At 47.8% G+C, this 27574-nt stretch overlaps 1 long non-coding RNA gene across 1 annotated transcript in view; it reads left to right on the top strand.

Moving 5' to 3' along the window:
* Positions 1-25163, top strand: part of LOC139039206 (uncharacterized) — a 40630-nt gene extending 15467 nt beyond the window's left edge. The window contains exon 2 of the long non-coding RNA XR_011492506.1: positions 24042-25163. This is a non-coding gene — a long non-coding RNA (uncharacterized lncRNA). The remainder of the gene's footprint in view (positions 1-24041) is intronic.
* The last annotated feature ends 2411 nt before the right edge of the window (positions 25164-27574 follow it).

The raw sequence follows: 27574 nt of genomic DNA on the forward strand, positions 1-27574 counted from the left end.
CCCCGCTCACCTCCTTGTTCCCACCTTCCTGACTCCCTTGGCCTGCCCCACACACCAATTTTCATTTTCAACACTTAGCGCCTGACTTAGTGATCTAACTTCACTGACTCAGAAAACCGGAAAGGTCAGTCTGACTAACACCTCACCCAGCGTCCCGGGATTAGCATCCAAGACAAACAGATCCGAGATGGGCTGCAGGCTCCCGAGAGACATTCCCACGTGTGAGAAAGCCCGGGAGAAACGGACGGCATTTCTCAAGCTCGTTGACGTCACCCGAGTTCACCATCCAGGGCTTTACCTTCTGGAGCCTGGGGTGGGGGGGTTGGGATCCTGGCAGAAGGGCTGTGCTGATGTGCTTAAACAACAACACCGAAAGGGGGTGGGAGAAGAGCTCTTTCTGCTAATCAAAGGAGAAACCAAACAAAAGGAAGGAAGTCCAAGAAAAATATAACGCTATTGTTTTGGGGGCATAAGAGGCTGGCTCCGAGGTTTCATTGAGTAATCGAAGTCACACCCTTTCTCTGTGGGACTGAAGGAATGTTGGCTGCTTCTCCGGAGGCAGGTGGGAGGTGGGTAGACAGGTCTATGGAGATGAGACGTTCTCAGAGCCAGGCCTCTCTGAACATCCCCGTGGCCTTGTCGCTGGAGGCTGGGGACACACAGAAGCTGGAATGCGCGGGAGGAGACCACGAGTAAGGGGTGGGGAGAAGGGGAGCAGAAAAAGGTCGCCAAGCAAACTGGGAAGCAGGGAGGGAGATGACCTGGCTCTTTTTTTTTTTGTCCTCATCTGAACAGGGGCTCCTGTGTCCTCAAGAGCCCCTTGGCTCCCTCTCACGAAACCGTAGGGCGGCGACCCAGGCAGGGGTGGCGTGTCTGGGTCTGGGGTGCGACGGGAAGCAGGAAGCACCAGTCATTTCACAAGAAGGCTTGACGGTGGGGAGAGAGCCAGCGGACGCTGGCAGACCCCCAAGGTGGGGTCGGAAAGTCTGGCCCGGCCTGCAGAACATTTGGCTCCAGGTCGTTCTGTGGGTAGGTTAGAAAACACGGCCGTCCACAAGGCTCTCTCGCCAGCCCACCTGAAATCATCACTTCCTCTTGCCCAGCCTTGATTGCGTCTCTGTGATGACATGTCAGCTGCTGGCGGTGAGCGTCCGTGGCCCCAGGAAGGATGACTGTGACCCGATGTCTTGGCATGAGCGTCCCTTCCCAAAGCAAGTCCTGAAACAGAGCTCCCATGAATGCATGCAGGCTCCCGAGGGACGCTGCCACCGCGCTTCATCCCTCCTCCTCCCCCTCTCCACTCCTTCCCCTTCTCTTTAGATCGTTGCAGGAGACCAGTGGGTGCACATGAACCTCTGGAGTTGCTTGTGACTCTGCTTTTGGAGCGTTTCGCTGTCGGGCCAGTTAGTGGACCTTTCTGCTCTGAACGCGTGCATCTGACCCATGGCTCTTGGTCTTTCTCATGGGCTGGATATCTCTTATCCAAACTCTAACTTATCTTCTTCAACTATGAATGGCAAAGACTCAAAAGATGATTCCTGCCCCCCCCCCTTTTATTTTTATCTGGATGCGAAATGTATCAGATTCATCCACAGTGTCCTGTCTGGGTATATCTGAAACTGCTTCTCTTTGAGAAAGACAGTGTCACGAGGGTGTTTTCAATTGTTTACGAAAAGCTTGTTCTGCAAGGATTTGTTTCAGTTCTTGAGTCTCTGGACTTGTGCAAATGGGCGTTATTCCTTATCTAATCCACAGCAGTCCTCTTTAAAAAAAAAAACAACAGCTTTTCATTTCGTGTTGGGGTACAGCTGATGAACAATGTCCTTATAGTTTCAGGTAAACAGCAAAGGGACTCAGCCATACATGTACATGTATCCGTTCTCCCCCAAATCCCCCCCCCCACCAGGCTGCCACATAGCATTGAGCAGAGTTCCCTATGGTATACAGTAGGTCCTTGTTGGGTATCCATTTTAAATAGTTGTCATTGTTGATCAGTCGCCCAGTCATGTCTGGCTCTTTGTGACCCCATGGACTGCATCACGCCAGGCTTCCCTGTCCTTCGCCATCTCCTGGAGCTTGCTCAAACTCATGTCCAATGAGTCAGTGATGCCGTCCAACCGTCTTGTTGTCTGTTGTCTGTATGTGTCCATCCAAATCGCCCTAACTGTCCCTTGCTTACATCCTTGCCCCTGCACACACAATCATGTGCTTGTCCTCCAAGTCCGTGAGTCTGTTTCTGTTCTGTAGGTTCACTGTATCATTTCTTTTTAGATCCCGTCTGTGAGGGATGCCACACTTCTCCTTCTCTTGCACAGCAGTACTCTTGACTCAGAAATCATAAATTCTTCCTGTTTTTCTGTTTGACCAACCTGCTCTGTGACTCTTTTTTTCTTTAGAGATTTTTTTGATATGGACCATTTTTAAAGTCTCTATTGAATTTGTTATGCCGTTGCTTCTGTTTTGTGTTTTGGTTTATTGACCATGAGGCATGTGGGAATCTTAGCTCCTCCACTGGGATGGAACCCTCATCCTCTGCATCGGAAGGCAAAGTCTTAACCACTGGACTGCCAGGGAAGTCCCAGCTCCATGATTTTAGAAAAGCTGTGTCACATCTCTGGGCTTCAGTTGTATCCCTCACTCATAGGTGGTTTTTCATCAAAAGTTAGCATCCACTCACTCTTCTTGTGCTTCTCCCAAGGCCAGAAGACTGACCTTAGTGATCTCTGGCATGCTCCTTCATGGGGGAGTTGGATTGTGTTCAAAGATGCTTAGAAGGAGGAGAAGGGTTGGGAACTGTCAAGAGCTTTTTTGGCCTGATAAATGGCAGTCCATTAATCCATGCTTAAGGTATCCCGTACCTCATCCTAGAAACAGAGATTCACTAATCATCTCTGGGGCAGGAGCCCCAGAACTCTTAGGGTTTCAAATTTATATGGCAACTACCACGGAAAATATCTCTGGGCTGAACAGATGAGGGATGAGCCGGTCTGCAAATATTTCCACGATGTAAATAGTCATGTTTACAGAAGGGCATATGGACAAAGTTTAGACTTGATAGATTTCCATCATTTAAAAAAAAAAAAAAAGATGATCCAGCCAACAAAAGATATACCTTCCCCAGCGCTGGTGTCTGAATTCTATTTGTTTGATACAGCACGGCATCCCCTAACTGCCGCATCTGAACATCCTCCAGTTCCTATCACAACTGTGCTGTCGAGTTTTCTGAATTTCACATCCGAGCACTGAGAGCAGAGCTGCGCAGAGAGGTCTGTGCCGCTAGACAGAAAGCAGCTCTCCGAGGAGCCCTCCGTGTTCAGGCTCCAGTAATGGCCTTAGCTCTTTAATGAATGGAATATAGGAATCCAGAGGCTTCCCAGGAGGCTCAGTGGTAAAGGATCCGCCTGCCAATGCAGAAGATCTGAGTTCGATCCCTGGGTCTGGAAGATCCCTTGGGGAAAGAAATGGCAACTCCCTCTAGTATTCTTGTCTGGGAAATCTCATGGATAGAGGAGCCTGGGGTCAAAAAGAGTCAGACGTCACTGAGCAACTAAATAACAACCGTAAATAGGAATCCAGGGCAGTGAGAAGCACTTATTGTTGGCAGTGTTCTGAACCATAATTGGATACTGATCGGAGACCCTTTCTAAAAAGATGACTACTGCTAATACTAATCCTTGAATTACTCATTGAAAAGCCACAGTGAGTAAACACACTGGACTGAACACGCCATGCTCATGATGGCTCCTTGCACACAGGCCCCCCGGAGTGGAGGACCTGAGTGTCCAGCCTCCTTCTCTACTGTGGGGGGAACACCAGGACTCCTCTCCTCGTCTCCTCACGAGGCCGCTGTGAGGATCTGAGCTAGCGGATGTCATGTGGGGGAGTTCCCGGTGTCTAGTAAATGCTTGGCCTAGGTTAATTGGGTGAGCTTTCTGCTTATCATAAATTGAAGGTGAGCTGATGTTCAGAGCAACAAAATAACACATCTGAGGAAACTCTTGAGAGTCCCTTGGACAGTAAGGAGATCAAACCAGTCAACCCTAAAGGAAATCAACGCTGAATATTCATTGGAAGGACTGATGCTGAAGCTGAAGCTCCAATACTTTGGCCACCTGATGCGAAGAACTGACTCATTGGAAAAGATCCTGATGCTGGGAAAGATTGAGGGCAGGAGGAGAAGAGGATGACAGAGGATGAGATGGCTGGATGGCATCACTGACTCGATGGACATGAATTGGAGCAAGCTCCAGGAGATAGTGATGGACAGGGAAGCCTGGCGTGCTGCAGTCCATGGGGTCGCAAAGAGTCAGACACGGCTAAGTGACTGAACAACAACAGCTTCACAGAGCTGGTAAGAGGAAGTGCTGAGATCCAAACCCAGACCTGTGTGCAGCCTGGGTTCTTCTCCTTCCTGAAAGAGGATGGCCAGAAACCCTGGAGAGCAACTTGAATAACCATGGAGCACTGGTTGCCCACGTCATAGGCTTCCCATAGCAAGTCTCTTGAAAAAAGTGGCTTGGAGAAAAGAATAGGAATATAAGAGCCGCATAGGAGAAGGGTCATTATTTTAAAATGCTCCTCGTGGGTTGTTACTGGGTGACTCTTTCCAATTTTCTGGATATTTGAAATGTTCATAATGTAGTTTCCTGGTGGCTCAGACAATAAAAAATCCACTTCAAACGCAGGAGACCTGGCTCTGATCCCTGGGTCAGGAAGATCTAGAGAAGGAAATGGCAACCTGATGCAGTATTCTTGCCTGGAGAATCCCACAGAGGAGCCTGGTGGGCTCCAGTCCATGGGGTCTCAAAGAGTCTGACATGACTGAGCAACTAACACTGGCACTAATGGAATGTAGGGAAGAAATCAGGCACAGTGGAAGCAAGGTGTGGTTTATGCAGAAGGCAGTGTAAGACTGTAAAGTCAGCATTTTCTAGCAGCAAGGAGGACCAGCAGTGGCCTGGAGCTCTGAGCCTGTTTTTTGGGGATTCAGCTCCTGAGAGTCACTTGGTGTGACTTAGAAGACATCTGCCTGAGGTGGAAGATAGGTTCTAAGGAATAGAAAAACCTCTTTTCCCAGAAGCTTGCTGCTCTCCACATTAAGTAATACAGAGTTGTGTGCCTGCTGTGAGGTTGGCAGGAGCCTGAATGTGATGTGTCGACAACACAAGGAGTCTTGCGTGCAAGGTCTGTTTCCATCCTGGACCCCCGCTCTCAGTCTGGAGCAAGTAACTGGCTGCACCACCTCTGCCAGGGCAGGGGAGAGCCGGTATTTTACGGACATTCCTGTTTATTTTGCCGTCTAACTGCATCGGCCATGGTGGGTTTGGGCAAAGCAGAGCCCTGTAAAGAGATGGAGAAAGCAACCTTTGATAGAGTGCAAGTGCGTCCGCTTATGTATCTCCCTTGTCAGATGAAAGCCTTGTCTGAGCAGGAGGATCCACCCATGGTGAGGAAGGAGACTGGAACTCTTTTTTTTTTTTCTAATTTTAAATTTTGTATTTGAGTACAGCCGATAAACGATGTTGTGATCGTTTCAGATGACCAGCAAAGGAACCCAGCCATGCACACACACGTGTCTGATCTCCCCCAAACTCCCCTCCCATCCAGGCTTCCACATAACACTGAGCAGCATTCCCTGAGGAACCCGAGGAACAAGGAACAAGAGGTCCTTGCAGGTTCTCCGTTTTAAATAGAGCCGAGTGTACACGTCCATCCCCAGCTCCCGAACTGTCCCTTCCGCTCCATCTTCCCTCTGCCGGCAACCAGAAGTTGGTTCTTGAACTCTGAGAGTCTCCTTCTGTTTTGTACCTAAGTTCCTTTGTATCATTTCTTTTTAGAGTCCACATATAAGGGATATCTTTTGAGGCTTTGTCTCACTGCCTGAAGTATTTTTACTTTTTATGCCAATGCTCATTTAAATATTTAACTGAGTTTTATGCCCCTAAGTTGTCTATTGGCATCAGAGAACGGGGAACTGGAACTCTGTCTTTGAAGGAATAGCGGAAAGATGCGTTCCGATCTCCCACTTGCAGGCCATCAGACCTGAGTGGGAAAAGAGAGCAGGCCTTCCCAAGAAGCCTCAACCATCCCAGCCCAGAGGGAGCCCAAGGAGCCTCAGGTCAGGGCAGGTTCCCACAAGGCAGACACATGTTTGCAAAACAAGCAGCGGGAGGAAGATGCTCCGTCTGCAGAGACATCTCGGGGTTGCGCCAGGCTTGGAAGGGTGGTGGGAGCTGGGGCTGGGAGGCAGACCTCGGCTCACCGCCTGGGATGCTGCGTGCCCAGCAAGGAGGGACCGACTGGCTGAGATAATTGTCCCGTGTTTATATTTGAAAAGGGATACCACACTTCCAGGATAATTCCCTCCAGCCTCCTCTCGGGCTAAGATTTCCAACTGGTCTCGAATCTTGAAGAGAAATCAGGGGCTGATTACCTGGCTGACTGGGCCGCAATCACACCTTTCAATACTAATTATCTGCTCCTTGAGTTCTATGACATTGAGCGTCCAGGCTCTGGCTGGGGCCGGCCTGGCTTAGTGGTTTGCATCACTGGCTTAAGACAATGATTTGAACGGACAAAGTACCCGCACGATGCCTTGATAAGCAGGAAATGAACGCTTGTTTGCAAATAAGATTGGGAAATGTGATCGGCTTCTTGTTCTGCATCAGTCTTTGGGTAACTAGCCTGATAATACTCAAGTTGAAGTAATACGTTATTAGTCACCAAGAAAGGGAGCGTTTTTAAATGACCTTCCCTCGCAACTTTCTGTATCTGAAGCCGAGGCAGAAGTAAAAGGGATGTTCTCTTACGTGCTTTGTGTCCGCCTGGGGTTATTTAGCTTCAGAGTTTCTTTGTGGGGATTCAGGGAAATGAGTGACCATTTGATGTGAAACTGTTTCAGGGTTCGACTTATTCACAGTTGTGTCTTTTCCTGGCCTCTTCCTCTAGGAAGTGGCCTTCTTCTCTGAATAGACTAGGTTACTTCAACATGAGGACTCTTTAGTGTGATGTGAACAGCTTTGGCATAGGATCATTTGAGGGATATATTACTTAGAAAGTGAAATGTATTACAAGTGTCTGGAAGCTCATGGAGGTTTAGGATGTGGGTTGGGTGAAGGGAGAGAGCTTAGGGGTGGTTATCCATTGGAACTGCCCACATCGGCGTCCATTTTAATGTATCATCTCGTGAAGGAGTATGGAGGACAGAGGGTCAGTGTTCACCGTCTTTAATCTTTGGGGAACGTTACTTTCAATTCTTGACCTCTTGATCGTAAGTGACAGCAGGCTAGTAGTGATAAGAACTGAACTGGCTTCTCCTAAGAGATGCTGACACCACTAATCCCAAGTACCCCAGAATCTGACCTTATTTGGAAACAGGGTCATTGGGATGTAATTCGTTAAGACGAGGTCATGATGAAGAGGGGCCTGAGATCCTATAGGATCGGAATCCTTTTAAAAAGGGACAATCTGGACACACGTGGAAGTAAGATACAGGGGGGCACCGTGAGAAGGCGGAGGGTTGGGTCCGTGAGTCTGTCAGCCAGGGAACACCGGAGCTCCAGACTCAGGGAGAGTGACAGAGACTAGCAGGGCCTTTCTTGGTGCATTCAGAGGGGCCGTGGCCCTACTGAGACCATGAACTTGGACTTTTAGCCTCTGGAACTATGAGACGGTATGTTTCTGTTGTTTTAATCCACCCAGTTTGTGGCACTTCATTTAGGCAGCCCAAGGAAACTGATGCACCCAGCTTCTACAGATCCAGATACTTGGACGGGAACAGCAGCGTCAGCCTCCCCAAGGCAAAGAACAAAGAACATCCTTTGATTTTCCAGCTTGGGAAGTGGGAGGTTCTTGGTCTGGGATGACTGACGTCTCCGGAGTGCCCGGCATATCTTGGGGATGTTTGAGTTTCAGGGAACTGAAACAACTCAAAGCCAGCCTCAGGCCACGTTGCTAACAGGGGTCAGGATACAGTCGCGATAGCCGTATGGAAGGATGGACTTCCACTCCGCATCTCTCCTTCACCCTCGTGACTGCATTCACCCTGGAAGCACAGCCAAGAGAAAAACATTCAGCACTGGGGCTCACTTTATAATCAAGGATGGTTAAAGACACAGAGGGTTTTAATGGACTTTTTTCCACCTGCGAGGCCACTGGTACCACCCTTTGAAATAGAGCAGAGTGTTCCGGTCAGCACTCCGGCTCTGCAGCTGCCCCCAAAGCTAACTGGGATGCAGGGGGAAGTGGAGACTGTCTAGGCAGGAAATAGTGAGTGTGTTTCACCTTCATCTCCCGGTTACTATCCTGAGAATCCCTACGGAGATGATGTGTTCCTTTTATAGACGTATCATTTTATTTATGTGTGTATAAAATAAACCGTGCTGGGTCTTCGTCGTTGCAAAGGCTTTTCCCTCTCGGTGGCGAGCAGGGGTTTCTCTCTAGTCGCAATGTGCCGGTTTCTCATTGCGGTGCCTTCTCTTATCATGGAACGCAGGCTCCAGGGCACAGGCTCGATGAGTTTGGCCCACAGGTTTAGTTGCTCCAGGGCATGTGGGATCTTCCCGGAACAGGGATCGAACCTGCGTCTCCTGCATTGGCAGGAGGATTCTTTCCCACTGAGCCCTGATGTTTTTCTTAGTTTATTTAGCATCTATGCTGTGATAGGAAGGAAATTTCTCTTCCCCGGGCCCTTGCTTTTTTTTTTTTTTTTTTTTTTGCCATCTTAGTGTTTAAAACCATTGAACCACAAAACTTGCAGGACCCTCAGAGATCAATATTAGCACTTCTTTTTTTTTTTTTTTTAACTTGAGAAGCTGAGTTCCGAAGAGGGAGTCAAACTTGCCCAAGGTTCTCATGCCTCTAAGTGGACTTCAGACCCCCGTATTCTGGACCTTTCTCTCCGTTTCACACCGTGTCTCTCTGTTGTTGTTTAGCTGCTAAGTCACGTCCAACTCTCTTGTGACCCCATGGATTATAGTCCACCAGGCTCCTCTGTCCATGGTATTGCTCAGACAAGAATCCTGGAGTGGGTAGCCATTCCCTTCTCAAGGGGATCTTCTTGACCTAGGGATTGAACTCGTGACTCCTACGTTGGCAGGCGGATTCTTGACCACTGGGCCACCAGGGAAGCCCACGTTTTATCTCTATTCCTTCCTTTTTTCTGGAAGGTTCAAGACTTGCCTAGTGACTTGACAAGTCCTCAGTATCCCCGCTTCTGCGACCCTCCGTAGTCTCTCCACCAGGTCACACGTGGTTATTCTCTTTCCCTGTGCAGCCCGCCCTCTCTTCCTGGACTACTTTGATGGTAGGGAAAGAAGCACTAATATCTCCTGGACACCTGCTCTTTGCCATGCATCATGCTGTGTGCCTCACCTATGTTAGCAAGTGAGGGGACTGTGGCTCAAAGAGGTGACCGTCATGCCCCAGATTTCACAGGAGCTGTTAAATAGGAGAGCTTGAATCCACAGTTCTCTGGGGAGGTTCCTCCATCAGCTGGAGAAAGGGAACCACACCCGTGGGACCGAGCTTGGGTGTAGCTCTCACCAGCAGAGGGAGGGTGAAAATGGTACCTTCCTGCTACATTTCCACTCTCTGCAACATTCTTCCAGCTCAACAGTTTGTTGTTTCAAGTCAACAAGGGCACTTTGATTCAATAGGAGTGATGCCTGCTATCTGTAAATGAGATGACTTATTTTTTTCCTGCTCTGAACCTTCCCAACATAAATAGAAGGCTCTATGGTCATGGTGCACACAGACTCCTCCGTGGCACGCTCACAGGTCTAGCATCATAGTCAAAGTAAATCAACAAATATTTGGTGGGTACCCACGATGCCCAGGGTGAAAGGCGTGATGTGTGAGCTCCTCTATTTGAGTTGGTTCCTAGCCTCGAGAGGGATGACTCAGGAGCCACTTAGCAAGTCAACATGCCCAAAATAAGGATGTTCTATGAGGGAAGGAGCCACTTGCCACCCCATGGTTCACCTCCAAGCCTTTCCTGTCACGTCTCTCCATTCCTAGCCTGGTCCTGTTGCCATGGCCACGGCCACATCCTGCTCACTCAGCTTGGTGCCGTGGCTGAGGTTGTGCCCCACCTCCTCCTAAAACAGCCTGAATGATGTAGTGGAAAGACTGGGCACCTGGGCTCCTCACTCCCCCACCCTCCTCTGCTACAGGGACCAGGTGGGGAAAATATCACATGTACCTCATGCTCAGCATTTGTAAATGAGGGGTTCCCCCAAAGGAAGTGAAAATAGGACATTGAAAGGACATGTGCAGCCTTATTCGTAATAGCCAAGACAGGAAACCAATCTCGGAGCCTGTCACCCATCAAGTCAATAACTGAACAGATGCAGGAGAGGTGTGATTATACTTCTCTGTGGCTCAGATGCTAAATAACCTGTGTACAATGCGGGAGACCCAGGTCCAATCCCTGGGTCAGGAAGATCCCCTGGAGGAGGGAACGGTACCCATATACTGGTGTGTACAATATATGAGCTTCCCTTGTAGTTGAGCTTCAGTCTCGAAGCTCAGTTGGTAAAGAGTCTGCCTGCAGTGCAGGAGATCTGGGTTTGATTCCTGGGTTGGGAAGATCCCCTGGAGAAGGAAATGGCAACTCACTCCAGTATCCTTGCCTGGAGAATCCCATGGACAGAGGAGCCTGGTGGGCTAAGAGTCAGGCATGACTGAGCGACTAAGCGCTGTGCACGCATACACACACACACACACACACACACACACACACACACACACAATGGAATATCATTCAGCCATGAGAAAGAAGAAAACCCTGCCATTTGTGGCTACATGGACCTCAAAGACATTATGCTAAGTGGGATAGCTAGGCAGAGAAGGGCCCATCCTGTTTGATATCACTTACATGTTAAATCTAAAGAAGCCAAATTGAAACATATACATTACCATAGGCAAAACAGATAGCCAGTGGTAATTTGCTGTGTGATGCGGGGAGCTCAGATTACGTGCTCTGTGATAACCTAGATGGGTGGGATGGGGTGAGAGGTGGGAGGGAGTTTCAAGACGGAGGGGACATAAATATATATACCTGTGACTGATTCATGTTGACATATGGCAGAAACCAACACAATATTTGAAAGCAATTATCATCCAATTAAAATGAAATAATTTTGAAAAATGAGAAAGAAGGCGAATTTGCAGATGCGGAGTAAAGGGGTGGTTTACTGAGGCCTGGGAGCTGGGGTGAGAAGAGAGATGGTTTTTGAGGTCACCAATTTGTAACTAGCAGATAAATTAAGTCCTGGAGATGTGATGCAGGGCATAGTGAGTATACATGACAACATCGTATTACAAGCACCAGACTGGCTTGAGACTAGATCTTAATTATTCCCAACATGAAAAAGAAATGATAATTATGTGCTGCGACAGAAGTGCTATGGCTACAACGGCAGTCCTGTTACCACATATAAATGTGTCAGATCAGCATGTTCGGCCTCTTAAATTTACACAGTGTTATTGTCAGATATATTTCACTTAAATAACACTTGCATGCACATGCATATGTAGCAGCTCCTTTCACAGAACAAAGACATCTAGAGATCATCTTGTATTTTTACCTGCAGGACACATAAGAAGATACAGAATGGATTACATGTAACCAGGGCTGGATTTTACAAGAAAAAATAATTAGCTGACAAGTGAGGGCAACAATACAAAAGCGTCTTTTTTGCATAAATAAATAAATACAATAGAAAGTTTTCTGTGAAACTCTAATACACACAACTGACTCTAAAACTCTAAAACACACAACTGGGAATCAACAATGAGTTTATTGTTCCTAGTGGATAAAAGTTAAACGTGCGTAAGTGTTGGGCCAGGTGGTCCTGTCCTACTGACTGTGTCGCCTTGAATATAACAGCACAATTTGTCATTTATACTCTGCTCCAGCCTAACATGAGCAAAATCTATCTGAAAGTATCTTGTTTGTAAACATTTGTCAGATTCTATTTTTTTCTTTATGTATTAAAATTCAACTATGGATGTATATGAAACTAAATGGAGATAATTTTTCTCCCCCCCAAAAGCACACTTGTAATAAGGGGATTCTATTTAATAATAAACTTCTTCCAGTTCTAAAACTTTGTAAGTGTTCTGTGCCAATCTCTATTCCATCACTCTCTTCAAGGCTTTAACCAAAACTCTTTTCTTTTAATTTTTTCCTAATGAATTCTAGATCAAGGCATTTATCTAAAATCATTTCATTATACTATTTCGTGTTTTTTATAGGCTCTCAGAGCAGTTTAATAAGTATATATTTTGGGTTCTGAGCAAGACTATTGGCTCTTGAGTGTAGAATTGCATTATTCATTTATTTATAATCTCAGGCACTTGACAAACTATATTATATAAATAGAACTTTCCCCCTATTTACTTATTTTATTGAAGTAGAGTTGCTTTACAGTGCTGGTAATTCCTGTTATACAGCAAAGTTGATTTGGTTATACATATGTATACATTCTTTTTTAAATATTCTTTTCCATCATGGCTTATCACAGGACATTATTTTTTAAGAGGAGGATAATTGCTTTACAATGTTGTGTTATTTTTGCTGTACAATAACATGACTCAGCTGTAAGTACACATATATTAATTGTAAATTCTGTGTATTAGCTCATCACTGATAATATTGCTTCATCCAGACTATTAAACTGGGATATTTTTATAAACACACTCCATACTTATGCAGGCAGACAAGGTTTTCAGGCTGACGTGGGGGAAAATGTTATACAACTGGTATAGTGCCCAACTGATAGAATACACACCAAAGAGCTGGTCATTGCTTTGTTTGTTTGTTTGGCATTAAAATCATTAGTTCCCTTGACCTTTGGGGCTACATATCTTTCTGCCACTGATATTTATCATTCACATGAGCTCAGTGGGAGATAAAGTGGCCCTCAGGAGCGGAGATTCTGGGTTCTGGTGGCCATTATTGATTTTTGTCTTGAACTCATTAAGCCTGGACAAAGCAAGGACATTTATTATGATTTAAACAGATATTGATTGAGTCCTCATCGGAGCCCAGGTACTGCACTGACCCGGCTGAGAGCAACTCCCCAGGGCCTTCAAGTTTGAACAGGAAGAAAGAGCAAATAAGGCCTATTAGAGACTGGGACAAATAACTGAAGGAAGCAAACGGGTGCCCGAGACAGAGAATCATCGAGGTGGGGGTGGGCGATGCCCTTCCCTGCACGGGATAGCCGGGGAAGCGCTCTTTGAGAAGACGGGGTTTAAGCTGAAGCCTGCAGCCGTTCCTGAGAGCAGGGGCCGCGGGGGGAGCCCGCCAGGCCGGGACAGGCGTCCCCTCAAAGGCCCTGGGGTGGGGAAGACTCGGGTGTGCTGAAAGAACGCTGAGGAGCTTGCGGAGGCGGCGCCTGTGGCGGGGAGAGGAGGTCGCCTTCCCGGGCCCACTGGGCTGGAAAGTGGGGGAACCCAAGTCTGCGCCCGGCTTCACGGCGTGCGTCTCGGCGAGGAAGCCGGAATGGATCACCTGTCAGGGCTGGGAGACCTGGGCTTGGCCGACAGGATGTGGAGCGTGTGTGTTTTCTGTTTGTTCTTGAAGTCTGCTTCCCTGCAAACACATGCCTAGCTGCCTTGCCCCTCTCACAGGGAAGCCAAGGCCAGCACTCCATCGCTCATGAGCGACCCTGAACAAACAAACCCCGATCCTCCACGCAGTGTTCGTGCCAGCCGGTCAGGCCCGCGCTGGCCACGCAGCCCGGAGCTCAGGAACAATCTGGTCCTGAGGAAGGGAGGGAAGAAAAACAATTTCGAATTCCAGGCGCCGAGGGCCTCTGACAGACGGCCGTTGTCAGGGGCAGGAAAGCGAAACCGTGGCAAGGAGCTCGGTGGCGCCGCCGGGAAGGGCGGGGGATGTTGAGTTTAGGGGCTGCTGCCCAGGGGCGTGTGGCCGTGAGGATGGGATGGGGAACAGTTTACTCCTGGGAGCTCGGGCAGCTCGCCTTAAAGGACTCCGCTTGCTCACTTCACATCATGAGAAGAGGGGCTTCCATGGAGATCAAGCAGTTAAGACTTCAAGCTTCCACTGCAGGGGGTGTGGGTTTGATCCCTGGCTGGGGAACTGAGATCCCACGTGCTGAGCAGTGTGGCCAAAAGATTTTAAAAAATTAAAATGAAGTTAGGAGAAAAGTGACACCTGTCCTGCCTCCCTTGGCTTGGACATAGGAATGAGGGCAGCTTTAGGAAAAGGCAACACGACTCGTAGGAAAAGACCCTGATGCTGGGAAAGACTGAGGGCAGGAAGAGAAGGGGGTAACAGGGGATGAGATGGCTGGATGGCATCAGTGATTCGATGGGCATGAGTTTGAGCAAACTCTGGGAGATGGTGAAGGACAGGGAAGACTGGCGTGCTGCAGTCCGTGAAGTCACAGAGTCAGACACGACCGAGCGACTGAACCACACACTTTTTGGAACTGCAGAAGGGGGCTGCCTCCGTCTTTAGTTATATAGTTGGCCAGACCCTGCAGAACCCCCTGTGTGAAGTCTTGGCTTTGCTCTTCCCAGAGGTCAGTCTTACCAGCTCCTCTTTGTCTGGTCTGGGTGGAGGCGGAAAGAGAGGTGTGCTTTTCCCATTCTCTGATTCAGTTGTCCATTTCACTCAGCTCATTAACTGCAAATTTCTAGAGGCTCAGTTGTGAAGACTCACGAGTCAGAATAAGCAATCCTAGGTCAGGACTGTGCCAGGAAGTGGAGCCAGAAAATTCCTTCCTTGCTGCTTCACAGGGGTCAGGTCTTCAGACGGTGAAAGACTGTTGTTTGCAGGGTGGACCTTCGTCACCTGCACGGAGCTTGGGAAACTTCACAGCTCCAGTTCGAGCTGGCCTGTCAGAAGTCAGAGCAAACAGCGGAGGCCAATGACTAGGCTGTCCCACACCCTCTCCATGAGACTCAGAGTCCACTGTCAGCTGTGTATCTGGGACAGCGGGAATCTGAGAGTGACTATTTTGACATTCCTGTTTGAGGGGACAGTTCATAACTACCCACCACCACCTTCTGGCCAAAAGAAGAGGAACAGTGAACAATGTTAGTTTCTCAGTTGTGTCCAACTCTTTGCGACCCCAGAGACTGCAGCCCACCAGGCTCCTACGTCCATGGGATTCTCCAGGCAATAAGACTGGAGTGGGTTGCCATTCTCTTCTCCAGGGGATTTTCCCAAGCCCAGGATAGAACCCTGGGCTCCTGCATTGCAAGTGGATTCTTTAGCATATGAGCCACAGGGAAGCCCCCAAAATGAAGAGGAGAAAGGAATAAAGATGGCAGAATATGTTGTGTTGCCTTTAATTTTATTAAATGGCTTCACAGTCGCAGCGGCATATTTGAAAGCTGGTCACTAAAAGATGGGGGCTTCCTGGATGGCTCAGTCGGTAAAGAATCCGCCTGTGATGCAAGAGACCAGGGTTCAATCCCTGAGCTGGGAAGATCCTCTAGAGAAGGGAATGGCAACCCTCTGCAGTATTCTTGCCTGGAGAATTTCAAGGACAGAGGAGTCTGGCTGGCTACAGTCCATAGGGTCACAAAGAGTTAAATATGACTGAGGGACTAATATTCAGTTTCACTAAAAGATAGATCATAATTACAGGTTTCTCTTTCATTTTCTCAGTTTGAATTTATTTCAAGATCTAAATCTTACCTGTGTTAAAAGTTATGGTTAACTTAGGGTAAGAGGAATGCAGTGTGGTTAAGCAAACTTATGAAGTTCCAGTTTTGTAGCAACAAACTTACTAGATAACTCTGAGCTCCAATTCTCTTCCAAACATAATGGAGAAATAATTGAAAATGTGGAGGCATTGTGAATATCATGGATGATATACTTACACCAAAGTCTTAAAAACCAGTCATCTGTTTGGAAGGACATGAAGGCAGACAGACATTTTTATTCTTGGTGTTTTGGCCTTCTTTGTCCTTCCCTTGGATAGTAGTATCATTACTAAAATTTATGAAAACACTTGGAGATTATGTGTGAGGCTCTGTGTCCAGCTATGGGGGAGTCCCAGTGGTTACCCCCAAGAAGGGGGATGAATTGCAAGAAAGAGATAATCTGTCTTCCATCATGGTGTCTGCCTGAATCTTAGTAGACACAGAACAGTGAGGCATACCCACTCTCCCAGAGAACTGTATTTAGGAGACTAGTCTTTTCTTAGTTTGTCTAATAGTCATACTTCCTGAAAGAAAGGATTTGCATGGGCTCATATGCCATCATCGTACTTAGACAATCTCTTGGGGCAGAACTGGGAAACAATGTCCTCCAGAGACAATTAGATTTCATGTCCAGGACCAATGTGGCTGCCTTTGACTTATTGACCATTCCTTGGAGTGATCAGATGTGGTTAGACAGGAGGGTTGGTTTACCCACACAGCATAGCAGGAAGCAACAGTTAGAACTGGACATGGAACAACAGACTGGTTCCAGATCGGGAAAGGAGTACGTCAAGGCTGTATATTGTCACCCTGCTTATTTAACTTATATGCAGAGTACATCATGAGAAATGCTGGGCTGGAGGAAGCACAAGCTAGAATCAAGATTGCCAGGAGAAATATCAATAACCTCAGATATGCAGATGACACCACCCTTATGACAGAGAATGAAGAAGAACTAAAGAGTCTCTTGATGAAAGTGAAAGAGGAGAGTGAAAAAGTTGGCTTAAAGCTAAACATTCAGAAAACTAAGATCGTGGCATCTGGTCCCATCACTTCATGGGAAATAGATGGGGAAACAGTGGAAACAGTGGCTGACTTTATTTTTCTGGGCTCCAAAATCACTGCTGATGGTGACTGCAGCCATGAAATTAAAAGACACTTACTCCTTGGAAGGAAAGTTATGACCAACCTAGACAGCATATTGAAAAGCAGAGACATTACATTGTTAACAAAGGTCCATCTAGTCGAGGCTATGGTTTTTCCAGTGGTCATGTATGGATGTGAGAGTTGGACTGTGAAGAAAGCTGAGTGCTGAAGAACTGTTGCTTTTGAACTGTGGTGTTGGAGAAGACTCTTAAGAGCCCCTTGGACTGCAAGGAGATCCAACCAGTCCATCCTAAAGGAAATCAGTCCTAGGTGTTCATTGGTAGGACTGAGGTTCAAGCTGAAACTCCAATACTTTGGCCACTTGATGCAAACAGCTGACTCATTTGAAAAGACCTTGATGGTGGGACAGATTGAGGGCAGGAGGAGAAGGGGATGACAGAGGATGAGATGGTTGGATGGCTTCACTGACTCAATGAGATGATTTTGGGTAAACTCTGGGAGTTGGTGATGGACAGGGAGGCCTGGTGTGCTGCGGTTCATGGGGTCGCAAAGGGTCAGACAAGACTGAGCGACTGAACTGAACTGAACATGTCAGGACCTACATCATATCATGACAGGTAGCTTGGACATCTGATGACTCAGGGCTCCTCCTGAAATCACCCCTCATACAGTTCTCATCTTGTCCTCAGTCTTGGAGTACCAGTCAATGGCATGCCATTTGCCAATGCATTTCCTTCTCATGATCACATTTGATCTTTACAGGTATATCTAAAAGGCCTTTCTTTGAGTAGCATTGGCATATATGCAATCCTGTGTGTGAAGCAGAGAGCTGTGGGAAGCTGATGTTTAACTCAGGGCGCTGAGCGCAGTGCTCTGTGATCTCCTGGAGGGGTGTGATGGGGGGCCTGGGAAGCAGGGTCAGGAGGGAGGGGGTGCATGGCTGACTGGAGAAGGAAATGGCAATCCACCCCGGTGTTCTTGCCTGGAAGATCCCACGGACGGAGGAGCCTGGCAGGCTACAGTCCATGGGGCCGCAAAGAGTCGGACACGACTGAGTCACTTCACTTTATGGCTGATTCACGCCGTTGTGCAGCAGAGACCAACACAATAGTGACTATAAAGTAACGATAGCAGCGACAGTAAAGCAACTGTACTCTAAAACATAAATTAAAGAATTAAAAAAATAAAAGACTTCTCTTTGCCAGATGTGTATGGGCAAGCCTGTAGCTATACCAGGTAGAAGCCCATGGAACTCAAGGAAGTCTGAAGATTAGCTTGAGAACCACTGGTCTCGTTGTCAATGGGGATTTTGTCCAGCATCCTCAGGAAACCTCTACATTTGCTAAAACATGAGTCTTGGTCCTGCTGTTGTATGGATCTCGTTCTTCTGTTGAATGGCATTTCCTTTGAAGGTTATGCATGTTCTGTAAGCATCACAATGAAAGTGACAGTTGCTCAATCACGTTTGACTCTGCAACCCCATGGACTACACAGTCCATGGAATTCTCCAGGCCAGAAGACTGGAGTGGGTAGCCTTTCCCTTCTCCAGGGGATCTTCCCAACCCAGGAATCGAACCAGGGTCTCCTGCATCGCAGGTGGACTCTTTACCACCTGAGCTATCAGAGACGCCCGTCATAAAGCATCATAATACCACGAGACACACTGCATCTACCATTCTTCTCAGGCTGGTTTTATGTCTTGCTTGTCCACTCCTTGCAGATGCAGGACTAAGAAGAGGTGCACGGCTGACATCTGACAGCGACATCTCCTTGACATTCCATGTCCCTGGCACTCCACAGCCTCACCCAAGCTCTGGCTCTACATGACACTGTTTCTATTAATTTTTCAAATAGCAAAATGAATGTTGATTAGTCCCTGTTGAGTGTTCCCTGTGTAGGAAATATAACTTACATGTACTTGCTTATTTTTCCCTGCACAAAACCATATGAAGTATCATCATTCCTGTTTTATATACAAGGAAACCCAAAACATGGAGATGCTAAAATAAATATCCCAAGATGACTCATCTAGGAAATGCCAGATCCAGGAGTTGGACCTGCCGGGGTGATCTGATTCTCAACTATTGGTGTCTACATTTCAGTTGGATACTTCTTCAAAGGCAATTCTGTCCATATGACTCATAAAAAAGTTCACAGCTGGTTTTCCTACCAGCTACATCAGAGGCTCCCTAGCTTCAGCCTAATCATAGCCCATGGAATCTGAAACTATGAGTCAGCAGAGGTCAAGAATTTTCAGGGTAGCTGTCCAACGGGAGAATTTCAAATATCAAGCTCCAAGACTGCTCATTCTCAGAGTGGTCTTTTTAAAATTTCACGCAGTTAAAACGCTGTTATTTGTGTGCTGGGCGTGCTGGGTCTTGGTTGCCGTGAGGACTTGCTCCAGCTGCGGTGTCTGTTGCGGTCCGCAGGCGTCCCTTCGCAGTGGCTTCCCTTGCAGGAGAGCGTGGGCTCTAGAGAGCAGACGTCAGTGGTCGTGGCACACGGGCTCAGCCGCCTTAGGGCGTGTGGCATCTCCCTGGACCAGGTATCGAACCTGTGATCTCTTCATTGGACCACTGGACCTCCAGGGAAACCCTCAGCAAGGTGTTTTCAGTGACTGATTCATTGATCAATTCATTCCACAGATATTTATCCAGCCCCTGTATCTCTTGTGTGCTGAATACAGTTCTAGATGCCGAAAATAGAGCTATGATGAAATTAATCAATGCCTCAGTGCTCACAGAGCGTACATTCTAGCAGGGCAGATAGATCATGAAGAAACAGATATATATAATGGATAAGATGCCAGGAATTAAAATCTAGATCTAGAGGGTGTGATGTGTTAGGTGGTGTGTGTGGGGGCTAAGGCCCTTCAGTCGTGTCTGACTCTTTGCAACCTATGGACTATCGGCCACCAGGCTCCTCTGTCCATGGGATTCTCCGGGCAAGAATACTGGAGTGGGTTGCCATGCCCTCCTCCAGGGCATCTTCCTGACCCAGGGATGGAACCTGTCTCTGCTGTGACTCCTGCATTGCAGGCGGATTCTTTACTGCTGAGCCCCCAGGGCATCGTGGTAGAGCGTCACCAGGGGCTCTCTGTCTCAGAAAGGGGCATTTGAGCAGGCGCTTGAGTGACGTGAAGGAGAGAGGCAGATACACGCCTCACACGGTAGAAGTGCTGAAGTCGTTTTGTAAAATAAATTCTTCCTACTGCACCTTCGACTTTACATGAAAACACAGAAGTTCCACAGGGTCACCGATGGACTGACGAAAACATCACTCACCACAGCAAGGCTGGGTGAACTATTTTAATCTCCTTGCCTAGCAACAGGGAGTAGGTAGGGTTGGTGGTTCATGAAATGATCGGCTCCATGGACATCATTTTCTGACTGGGGATCTGACATCATTTTCTGACTGTTGAGTGATTCCCCGCTTGTTCTTCTGAACTGAATTAGAATCGGGCAGGCTCAGTTTCGCGGTTTTGTTCTGCAGTCTCTGGTGAGCCAGAACATCAGCCAGTTTTCATTGGTGTTGATTCACTCGAAGGAAAAAGTTGTGGCAGAAACTGCCGGTCGCGTGTGAAGTGAAACTGTTCTTGGTTGATTGCCGCAGGCTCTGTTTCCATCCATCTTTCCTGGAGGCCGTGTTTCTCGGTCTCTGACTTTGAACATCGCAGGAGACAGTAGCGCTCCTATAGGGCATGTGTAACCCCCGCTGCGGCTGGGTGAGGACAGACGCTGCAAAGACCACCTTAAATGTAACTTATGGGGCAGGACCATAGGTCAGGCGGGGCCTGGCCTCTTCCTCCATGAAGATCTTGAGCAGGATGACTGCATTTCCTTGCAGACAGAGACTGACTTGGGCAGTATCTTTTGACATCTTCTGGCCTGGGACTAGGAGGAAGTTGATATCAAAAATGTGATCTGTGCTCTGCATTTGTGCCTCTATTTCTGCTTTGCAAATAGGATCACCTTTATGATTTTTCTGACCTTCCCTGGTGGCTCAGGCAGTAAAGAATCTGCCTGCAAAGTGGGAAACCTGGGTTCAGTCCTTGGGTCGGGAAGATCCAATGGAGGAGGGAGTGGCTACTCACTCCAGTATTCTTGCCTGGACAATCCCATGGACAGAGGAGCCTGGTGGGCTACAGGCCATGGGGATGCAGAGTCGGCATGACTGAGCAACTAATCCTTCCACTTTCTTTGTATCATTTTTCTAGATTCCAAATATATATGTTAATTTATGACAGTTTTTTTCTTTCTGACTTATTTCACTCTATATGGCACTCTCTAGGCCCATCTGCTTTGCTACAAATGACCCAATTTCATTCCTTTTTTATGGCTGAGTAATATTCCACTGTATATATGTACCAGGGCATCCCTGGTGGCTTAGCAGTAAAGAATCCGCCTGTCAATGTAGGAGGTGTGGGTTCAGTCCCTGAGTTGGGAAGGTCCCCTGGAGAAGGAAATGACAACCTACTCCAGTATTCTCACCTGGAAAATGCTGTGAACAGAGGAGCCGGGCAGGCTACAGTCCATGAGGTCACAAGAGAGGCAGACATGATGTAATGACTAAACCACAGAAACATGTATGTACCACAGTGGGGAAAGGAGGGGAGGTGGGACCTGGGAGGTTGGGACTGACCCAGAGACACTGCTGATGCCGCGTGTAGAACAGACGACCCGTGAGAGCAGGCCCGGCAGCACAGGTGCCTCTGCTCTGTGGGGACCTGAGTGGGAAGGGGAGCGAAAGGGAGGGGGTGCCCGGCTATGCCTGGCTGGTTCCTCTCGCTGCACAAAAGGCAGTTCTGCAAGACTGTAAAGCAACTACAAACACACGCGATCTGGGGACGCCTGATTGGACGAAGGTGGAGGCTCCCGGGACGTCTTTGGTCAGAGGTGATATTTTAACTCTGTTCGGAGCCAGATTTTGAGTTTTGGCAAAAACATGTTTCACATCTCAGAACATCTCTTCCTGCGCTACCCTGATTGTTGCTAGTTGAAAACTCTCAGCACCTCAGCTCTGCCCACCCCTCCCTTGACTTCCCACCCTCCCTGACAACTGCGAACTGCCGAGAGGGCTGTGCCCGGAACAGACAATTGTAGGAAGGTGGGAGAATGCAGGGAAAGACAGAAGGGAAGGAAGAAAGAAGAAACCCCCCATCCATCCGGTTCTGGTCTTTAGGCCCTGCTCCACGGGACACGCAAGGAGCGGGCATTAGAAGAGTCCAGTCCAAATCTCGACCCTCTGCTGAAAGCACCGTGTGACCTCAGACAAGTGTCTGCCCCTCTCATTTGGGTTTTTCTCATTTGCAGAGGAAAATGTGAGGATTCATTTCAGTGGAACAACTTTAACCAAATAATGCTGTTAAACTACTTAGCAAGCTGCCTAACACATAATAAACAGGCAGCTTGAGAGTTATTGCATTATGACACTATTGAGACGTGGAGACCCCCCATGTCAGGGGCGTCTTCAGGGGGTGGCGCTGCCTGGCCAGGGATAGAATTGCAGCTGTGAATCCCAGGTCCACACAATCTTTGTCTTTCCATAGCTAAGAGGTTTGAACATCCCCGAAGCTTCTTACGATACAAGAACTTCACACAGGTTCAGTGGCCAGCAAACCCGCCAGAAGATGTGATGGTTAGTTCTGCGTGTTGGCTTGGTGAAGCTGCAGTGCCTAGCTGTTTAATCAGACGCTCATCTAAATATTGCTGAGGAGGTATCGTGTAGGTGTGTTTAACACTCACGACCTGCTGGCTTTAAGGAAGGGAGATTGCCTCAGTAATGTGGGTGGATCTCATTCAGGTCGTCAAAGGGGACTTCGGAGCGAAAATTCTCTCCCAGAGAAGAAGAAAGTCTGCTTCTAGAAGGCAGAATTCATCCACACCCGAGCTTCTAGTTTGCTGCCCTGCCCTATGCATTCCGGGCTTTCTACTCCTCGTAATTACATGAGCTGCTCCCTGAAACAAACGTCTTCATATATATCTGAAGTACTCAGTCACTCAGTCGTGTCCAATTCTTTGTGACCCCGTGGACTGTAGCCCGCCAGGCTCCTCTGTCCATGGGATTCTCCAGGCAAGAATACTGGATGGGGCTGTCATTTTCTACTCCAATATATATCAGTAAATGTGCATAAATACGTATTTCTGTATATATACTTTGGCTTCCCTTGTGGCTCAGCTGGTAAAGAACCACCAGCAATGAGGGAAGACCTGGGTTCAATCCCTGCATTGGGAAGGTACCCTGGAGAAGGGAAAGGCCTGGAGAACTCCATGGACTGTATGTCCATGGGGTTACAAAGAGTCAGGCACAACTGAATGACTTTATATATCTATGTATATATATGCTGAGTCACTTCAGTCATGTCTGACTTTTTGCAAACCCTATGGACTGTAGCCAGCCAGGCTCCTCTGTCCATGGGATCTTCCAGGCAAGAATACTGAAGTGGGTTGCCATTTCCTTCTCCAGGGGATCTTCCTGACCCAGGGAACAAACCTGTGCCTCCTGCATTAGCAGGCAGATTCTTTAGCACTGAGCCACCTGAATATCTCTTATATATAATACATAAAACATATATTTAAATATATACAATATATATTAAGTATGTATATAAATATGTAAACATAAATAAGGAATATAATATATAATACATATAATAATAAATATATAATACATATAATAATAAATATATACAACACATACATATATTTACACATTATATATTACATTATATAGAATAATCTATAATAAATACAGATGATATATACATAAACACACACACATGTATATATAATGTCCTATCCCTTTTATTTCTCTGGAACACTGACTGACATAAAAACCCGTGGCTTTAACAAGTCTGTAGACAGTTTTCAGCAGGACTCTTTTTCCGGCTATTCTATTATAGGAATCCAGACGTGAGTTCTTAATGAAAACAGTCAAAGGGAGGAAGGCAGAAGCTTCTGGCTCGGTGGGGACCGGTGTGGGGAAGGATTTCCCAATCTTAACCTGAAAAGGGAATTTCAGGGAGGGATGGACACCTCCCAAACCCCAGGCCGGTGCTCTGTCCCCGAGAGGCTCCGCAGAAGTAAACAGTCCGGGTGGGGTGTGCAGCGGTGCCGCTCCATCCTGCGCGAAGCGGGCTCTTCCCCTGGGCTCGGTCATGGTGGTTTGTTTAAAATTAGTCCCTGTTTGGCCTGTGGGGAACAGGGAATTGCAGAGTCTGGGTTTAACTCTGAGCCTTCGCATTTCAGGTTCCGGGGCCAGATGGCTGGTCTATTTTAAAAGTGGAGAGACCATGGGCCCAGGACTGCCCGGTGACCGGACCTCCATCCTCACGACTGGCACTGGCCAGAAGCCTCAGCTGGGTGGGAGGTCGTCACCCAGTCCTATCTTCCGTCCCAAAGAGAGCTCCCTGCCTCCCATGCTGAGATGCCTCCAAGCTGCTGGGAGAGTTGTCCGTTTCAGGAATGAAGTGTCATCAGCTGGCCCACTGCAGAACAAAGCTGTCACCTTCCATGAACACACACTATCGTTTTATTTCATCTTTAAGGGGAAACTCACACCTCCTCAAGCAGGTCACCTTGGAACAAGCTGCTGGATGAGTAAGTTTGGAGGAAGGAAGGTTGAGATACTAACTGCATACATTTGTGCTCAGTCCAGTCAGACCCTTTCGTGGCCCCCAAGGACTGTAGCCCACCAGGCTTCTCTGTGCATGGAATTTTCCAAAGAAAAATATTGGAATGAGTTGCCATTTCCTTCTATAGGGGATCTTCCTGACCCAGGGATCAAACCTGCATCTCCTGCATCTCCTGCTTTGACAGGCAGATTCTTTACCACTGAGCTATGTGGTGTGAAGTTATAATAAAAGATTTCCACTCAACTGTCACATAGATAATTGATTTCTGTTCCAAATACAGATAACTATGTCATCTGTGATTCAGTTATGAAAGTTTCTATGGCTTGTGTTCAAACAGATTTGAGCAATGAAATAAATATTGTGTCTAGGCATGGGTTGGTTACCACAATAGCTTGGTAGCCATTTCCTATCTTCCCAATAGGACCCCAATTTGGCTGAAGTTTAGGGAAACCATGTGTCAGGGAGGGTGGACTAGGAGGATGATAAGGGAGACAGCTTCATGGATCTTAACCAATCATGGGATTCTTAAATTTCCCTATGCTAGTGATTGACTTAGAGGTGGGCATTCTAAACTCGGCATATGAACGGTGACGGCAATCTGCTGGAGGTTCTGGGAAAATAGTGTACAAAAAGATTCGTCAGAAGATTCATTCTTTTTGCTGTAAAGGTTGTCATGTAAGTCTTGACCTAAGTAAGTAAATAAATAATAAAACATATATATATTTTTTAAAAGTAATGCTTGAAGCTGCTATCCGTTGCAGTTATTAGGGAAAGTCAAAACCCTCTGAAAGAGACCAGGTATTGAGTGACTGACTTAACCCCTTCTGGAGACACCCTGCCCCATTACCTTCTGATGTGTCCTTCCATTTAAACTGCTTTTAATGAGGAGTTTTGTTCCTTGCAGCTAAAACCAATCCATTGATACATGGTGCCCTATTAAATAAGAAGAAAAATAAACATGGGTGAGATTTAGTCTTTATATCTTTTTTTTTTTTTTTTTGGTCACTGGTGAGAGGTAAAGTAGTGGACAGAAAACTTATTGCACTTTTTAAACAGCTTATTTATTTTCGGTCTCCCTGGGCTTCCCGGTGTGTGACGCTTTCTCCTGCGGCGGCCAGCGGGCACCGTGCTCCAGGCTCGGGCACAAGCTCCTCTCGAGGCGGCTCCTCTCGCTGCAGCTCACGGGCTCTGGCGCATGGGTGCAGTGGCTGTGCTGACAGGCTTAGCTGGTCATGTGCGGTCTCCCCAGACCGGGGATGGAACCTGTGTCTCCTGTCCTGCCCAGTGGATTCTTAACCACGGAACTGCCAGAGAAGTCCTGACTGCAGTTTTTGTAGCTCTAGTAGCCCTCACCTAAGAAGAAAGAATTTGGAAAGCATGTGTACGCTCATGTGCATGTGCCCAGGCAAACACGACCCTTTCTTGAGGTTGGTATACTGGAGTTTCCAGGCATTGATTGTTTTACCATGTTTTAGAAATAAAAACTGATGAAGGATCCCGGATAGCCCAGAGCTAGGATTTGTACAGCTCCTTGCTCCGATAGTTAGTTTATAAAGTAAAGCATCTAAATAATACTAACTAATATTTAGTTAGTAAGGCGTCTGTGTGCAATGCAGGAGACCTGGGTTCGATCCCTGGGTCAGGAAGATTCCCCTGGAGGAGGAAGGTCAGGAAGGATTCCAGTACCCTTGCCTGGAGAATCCAATGGACTGAGGAGCCTGGGGGGCTGTGCAGTCCACGGGGTCGCAAAGAGTCGGACAAGGACTGAGTGACTTCAAAATTTTGCTATGTGTGAGGGCTTTGCAGGTGGCACAGTGGTAAGAATCTGCCTGCCAATGCAGGAGACGCAAGAGACGTGGGTTCAACCCCTGGGTCAGGGAGACCCCTTGGAGGAGGAAATGACAACTTACTGCAGTATTATTCCCTGGGAAATCCGATGGACAGAGGAGCCTGGCAGGCCACAGTCCGTGAGGTCACAAAGAGCTGGACACAAAAGAGCACACACACACACACACACACATACACACACTGCTGTGTATAAGGGGGATGCGCAAGTGGACGGGAAAGAAGGCGGGGGTGCTGGGACCAACTAGGGTAAAGAATGACCAGGGGGAGTGCAAGGCTCATCCTTACTGGGGTTCACCTCTAGCCACATCACCTCCCCAGTCGCCTTTGCTAAATCTGCTTTACACACAGAAACTTCCAGGTGCAAAGAAGTCAGAACCTGCTCACAGGAACGGAATGGTCCCAGTTCCTAATGCGCCCAGAGACTTCACTAATGCACTTTACCTCTGGTTCATCTGCTCTTCTGCACAGGGAAATGCACAAACGCCCAGCCCTCTGAAGATCTCTGGCCTCTTTATGAGCTTGAGTAGGAAAGAGGTCAAGTCTGCTGGGTCTGCTCTGCTTGAAACTATGAGCTGGTCACAAGAAAAATGGTTTTCATTTCAACTAGCCCGGCCATCTGGACGGCTCGGGCCCTAAGAGCCGAATGGAAGAAACTGCATTTGGAAGAGGTTACTTTACTTTTGTAGTTTAGCAAGGGGGTCGCAGGGGTCCCTCTCAGGACCTTGCCAACGCCAGGGCAGCCGCCTATGGTGATCCTAACTGGGTGTGACGGGTCTGCACGTCCTGCTTCTGGCTTGCTACAGGAACACACTTTCTGAAAATTGCCCCCCCGATTTCAAACCCTCCCCTGACCATCCAGCGATGAAAGCCCGGAGTCCCCACACTGTCTGCAGAAGGCGGGTTATCACAGACCTTCCTGGTCCAGCTGTCACTGATCCCTCAAGGACAAGGGTGTCATGAGAAACAGTGTCAAGAAGGGACCCAGAGGGTCCAGGTGCCACTGCTGCGTTGGGGTTGGCATTTCTCTTTTCTTAAAACGTCTAGTATTTATTTATTTGTTTAGTTTTGGCTGCGCCGAGCCGTTGTTGCCAGGAAGACTTCTCTCTAGAGGCAGTGAGTGGGGGCTGCCCTCTGGGGCTCGTGGGCTTCGCTAGTTGTGGCCCCCGGGCCCTAGAGCACAAGCTCAGTAGCTGCGGCACGCAGACGCAGTAGCTCCGCGGCGCGTGGGATCGTCCCAGACCAGGGATCGAACTCGTGTCTCCTGCCTTGGTGTGTGCGCTGTCGCGTCCGTTTTGTCCT

This window comes from Odocoileus virginianus, chromosome 17, assembly GCF_023699985.2.
Source record: "Odocoileus virginianus isolate 20LAN1187 ecotype Illinois chromosome 17, Ovbor_1.2, whole genome shotgun sequence".
Classification (NCBI taxonomy): domain Eukaryota; kingdom Metazoa; phylum Chordata; class Mammalia; order Artiodactyla; family Cervidae; genus Odocoileus; species Odocoileus virginianus.